Raw genomic sequence first — 5,586 nt, 5'->3', positions numbered from 1 at the left:
TAAAATTGTTACTGGTTGGCGCATGTGCATTGATTATAGGAAACTTAATTCAATGACTAGAAAAGATCATTTTCCTTTACCTTTCATGGATCAAATCCTAGAAAGAGTTGTAGGTCATGAATTTTATTGTTTCCTAGATGGCTATTCGAGTTACAACCAAATTAAAATTGCATTGGAAGATCAAGAGAAGACTACTTTCACATGTCTATTTAGTATTTTTGCATATCGAAGGATGCCTTTTGGATTATGTAATGCACTAGCCACATTTCAAAGATGCATGCTTAGTATATTTAGTGATATGGTTGAACATTTTCTTGAGATTTTCGGGGATGATTTTTCTGTTTTTGGCGATTCATTTGATGATTGTTTGACTAACTTAGAAAAGGTTTTCACCAGGTGTGAAGAGAAGAATCTTGTGCTGAATTGGGAAAAATATCATTTTATGGTAACAAACGGCATTGTACTTGGTCACATTGTTTCATCAAAAGGAATTGAGGTTGACAAATCTAAAATCGAGTTAATTGCAAACTTGCTAACACCAAAATTTATTAAAGATGTTAGATCATTCCTAGGACATACTGGTTTTTATAGAAGGTTCATCAAAGATTTTAGTGTAATATCTAAGCCTTTAAGTAACCTTTTAACAAAGAATACTATTTTTGAATGGACTGAACATTGTAAAGAAGCCTTTGTTAAACTTAAAAACTTGCTTACTTGTGCTCCTATCATTCAACCTCCCGATTGGTCATTACCTTTTGAAATGTGTGATGCTAGTGATTATGCCGTAGGTGCTGTTTTGGGATAAAAGAAAGATAAGAAACCTTATGTAATTTACTATGCAAGTAAAACTTTAAATAGTGCTCAAATGAATTATACCACCACTGAAAAATAATTACTTGCAGTAGTATTTGCATGTGAAAAATTCAGGTCTTATCTTGTTGGCTCACCTATTGTTGTTTTTAGTGATCATGCAGCATTGAAATATCTTCTTTCTAAGAAAGATTCTAAGGCTAGATTGGTGCGGTGGATTTTGTTACTTCAAGAATTTGATATCACAATCAAAGATAAGAAAGGCAGCGAAAATGTTGTCGCAGATCACTTGTCAAGATTGACAACAGATTCGAAAACTGACATTACACCAATCAATGACTACTTTCCCGATGAATATTTACTTTCTGTCTCTACAATGCCTTGGTTTGCTAATATTGTTAATTTTCTTGTTTCAGGACAATTGCCAACTCATTGGAGTACCCAAGATAAAAGAAAGTTCTTGAACGAAGTGAACTTTTATTGGGATGACCCTTATTTATTCAAATATTGTCCTGATCAAATATTTTGAAGATGCATTCCTGATAATGAGGTAAGTTTGTCATTAAATTTTGTCATTCTAAGGCATGTAGGGGCCATTTCTCATCAAGAAAGACAACTGCAAAAATCTTACAAAGTGTATTTTATTGGCTCACCATGTTCAAAGACTCACATGTATTCTGCAAGTCTTGTGAAAATTATCAAAAGTGGGGATCTATTTCAAAATGTCACATGATGCCTTTAAATCTTATTATTGTCATTGAGATCTTTGACTGCTGAGGTATAGATTTCATGGGTCCATTCCCTCCATCATTTGGTTTCTTATATATATTAGTCGCAGTAGATTATGTTTCAAAATGGATAGAGGCAATTCCAAGTCGAAACAATGATCACAAAACAGTGATAAAGTTTTTGAAAGAAAATATTTTGAGTCGATTTGGAGTCCCTCGAGCCATAATAAGTGATGGTGGAACACATTTCTACAACAAGCCATTGGAATCTTTAATGAAGAAATATGGAATCACACACAAAGTTGTCACCCCTTATCACCCTCAAACAAGTGGACAAGTAGAGCTTGCTAATAGGGAGATCAAATATATTTTAGAGAAAACAGTGAACCCTAATAGGAAAGACTGGTCTTTAAGACTTAATGATGCACTTTGGGCTTATTGAACTGCTTAAAAAACATCATTAGGTATGTCACCTTATAGACTAGTCTATGGAAAACCTTGTCACTTGCCTGTGGAACTTCAACATAACGCTTATTGGGCTATTAAAGCTTTCAATTTAAATCTGGATGATGCTAGTCAACTATGAAAATTACAAATAAATGAGCTTGAGGAAATAAGAAATGATGCATATGAAAATTCAAGAATTCATAAAGCAAGAATTAAAGAGTTTCATAACAAGAAAATACTAAGAAAAACATTCAATGTTGGTCAAAAAGTCTTGCTTTATAATTCTCGACTGCATTTATTTCCTGGAAAATTAAGATCAAGATGGAGCGGTCCTTTTATTGTGAAATATGTGTTTCCATATGGGGCCTATGACATCGAGAATCTAAAGAATGACAATGTTTTCAAGGTAAATGGACATCGTCTGAAAGTTTACTTTGATAATTTTTCAGTTGAACATGACTCTATTGAATTGGGTGATCTTATATATAAAGATTGATTTTTTTTTTCTTTTTGAGTGATTTTTGCTAGTTTCTCTCACCCCGGTCAAATGACGGATAACGATACTCCGTGACTTAAGTCGATTCTTTTAGTTTCCCACAATAACTGATATCTGTGTATATATTTGTGCAATTCTTTGAATCTCTCTTCTAATTTTCATTTGAAAATGGACACTAATCTTGAAAAATTGAAAAAGTATTTTCTCGTTCTGCCTTAGAATGCGATTACAAAAATTTACCGTGCTAGATGTGCAAGATTGAGATTGTTAATGAATCATGGAATTCCTAAAGATATTCGCTGGTTGATTGAAACAAAGGTCCGATTATCAGGTGAGCCCTCTAACTCCTTCATTTCACACATGTTTGGAATAGGTAAAAGCACTTTTGCAAAGAAACGTCGTCCAAAATGACTAAAAGTCTATCATCGATATGCTAGATGGACTTGTAATACACAATGTCTTTCTTTAGGAATGGTATCTATAAACCGTGAAGATAAAATACAATTCATTAAGGATGGCTTAAGTAAGGAGTATTTAGATAATCTTCTATTGACTCTTGAGACGCATCCTAGTAGAGATGTGCATCGTGCAATTCATGATTTATGGTCACTATTTCATAAAGAACATGATCAACTTAGTCTTGGGAATCTGACTAAAACAGACCCTGTTTGCTAGTTTTTAAGAAAACTGGATGGGAAGCCTATCCTCGATCCATAGAAGGCGTTTAAGCCGTTTTTGGATGTAAAACCAAGGGAAGATGTGAGCCACAATCACAACTACTTGTACATACACATGCTTTTCTAAAAGTAAATAAATAAATAATTAAAGAGAGAGAGAGAGTGTGTGTGAGACTTTAGCTGGCCTACACATAGGTGGTATGATTGCCCTTTTAATTTCTCATCTATAAAATCCTCTCTTCCTTCCCTTCATTTCCACTCAACCCATACATTCATCAAATATAGAAGTGTGTAGAAATGACAAGTTCCTCAGGTCATCAGATAAGAAATATTTGTGTTTTCGGTGGATCTAGTCTCGGGAAAGAAAAGGAGTTTTTAGAATCAGCAAATCATCTTGGTCAGGTGCTAGCTGAGAGAAAGATTCATTTAGTGTATGGGGGAGGCAATTTTGGGTTAATGGGAGGTGTGTCAATAGCTGCATGTTTAGGAGGTAGTCAAGTTTTGGGGTCGTCCCCGAAGCTTTAGCACAAGGGGACATCATTGGAAAAACAATTGGAGAGGAACTTCAGGTCTCCACAATCTCTTGTTTATATTTTTCATTTCATTTTCTTTACTTAGTTAACTTATAACTTATTTATGTTCTCATCTTATTTATTTGTATTTCTCTTCTTCATTATGTTTAGCTAAGTTTATTAAGTCAAGGTGAAAATATTACACTAATGGTGTAAGAATAAGTATAATATAAACTTAATATGTACTTCAATGATTATATCATAAACAACTTGCTATTAACAATTCTTATCATTTTTATCTTATTAATTTTTAATATCTTCCTTGTTAAATGGTTAATCTAGATTTACATTGTATAACACTTGATACAACAAATGCTTTGCACTTTTATAGCTCAATCGTATGGTATAACTTACACATGTGCTATGAAAGGAACTTGATTTATTGTTAATATAAGTTAGCAACATGAATTCTTGACAATATTTAAAAGTTTGGTGTTACTTAAATAAGATAATTAATATGATCATGTTAAGAATTTATAATGAGCTATTAATGATAAATCATCTGATTGAAACATTTTTTGTGTGTGGTTTTCAATTGAGTAATAAAAAAAATTTATAATATACTTGTATGAAATACCATTAGTGGATCCTCTAACTTTGACAATTATTTTATCCTTATTTAATCTTTACATTAATCCTACATCTCAAAGTCCTCCTCCTCCTCCTCGTCATCATCATCATCATCATTATTATTTATAATTTACATAGTTAACCTCCCTATAGTTCAACCCTCGTTTATTATTGTTGTTGTACTATTGTCGTTTATAATTTGTACAATTAATCTCTTTGTGGTTCAACCTCGGTCTTGCCGGGTTATTTATTACTTCGACACTCCTACACTTGGAAGAAGACATCAATTGTTTGGTCGGGTCAAACATCTAATTTTTGAAGTGGACTTAATAACCCTTTTTTTCTTCTATATTTTACTGAAACAAACAAACTTAGTTACGTGCACTTATTAGGGTAGGTTTAATTGTGGACCCGAGTGAAAACGGGCTATAATCTCCCGTAATGTAAAACAATAGTGATCGATACTTAAAAGTGTATTTTTATCAAGGTTTTATATCATTATTTTGCACTTGAAGTACCAATAACTCCTTAACTAAAGCATGTTTTATAATAATATATCTAATAATATAAGATACCTTTAATTTATGGTAAATGTTCATTTTAAATGCAGGCCTATCACATAAATGAAAGGATTGATTGATGACTTGAAGAACTGAAATTGAAAGGATAAAGAGATGGCCAAACTTAGAAAAGAGATGTCGGTGCGATCCAAATAGGAACACTGTTTGGTAATTAGGTCATATCTAGAGCTATAGATCTTAGATTTAGGTCTACTTTATATGGATAGAAAGGTAAGATATATGTCTACAACTTTCATATGGAGCCCAAGATCTAAAAAGGTCATTTTCAAGTCCAAATTGTAGCAACAATAAAAAAGCCTGAATCTGTCCTCCAGCCCGAGCACTATTCAGTATTTTGGCCATATGTGGATTTCTAGAAGTCGAAATGACCTAAATTGTTTACATAAGAAAGCTAAGACAATTTCCTACAACTTTCATGTTTTTAAGTAGCTCTAATTTTGACATTATCAATGATGTTTTGGGTAGACAAGAGAAGATAAAGATTGTCACCAAGTCAAGAGTTAGTCACCCACTCATTAATTAGTCATCAAATCAACAGTTTCCAATTTTGGCTTATAAAAGGAGGCCTTTGCCATGCATTTAGGCATCTTGGTTTCCAGATCAAGATCATGCTCTTGCTTTCTCTCTTTGTATTTTTTGTAATGTTTATGCCTTTCATTTCCTTTCATTTACTTAGCTAACTTTTATCTTATTTATGTTCTTGTT

This window comes from Populus euphratica, unplaced genomic scaffold (genome assembly GCF_000495115.2).
Source record: "Populus euphratica unplaced genomic scaffold, PopEup_1.0 scaffold47.1, whole genome shotgun sequence".
Classification (NCBI taxonomy): domain Eukaryota; kingdom Viridiplantae; phylum Streptophyta; class Magnoliopsida; order Malpighiales; family Salicaceae; genus Populus; species Populus euphratica.
The sequence above is the reverse complement of the archived record's forward strand: the minus strand, read 5'-3'. Positions refer to the sequence as shown.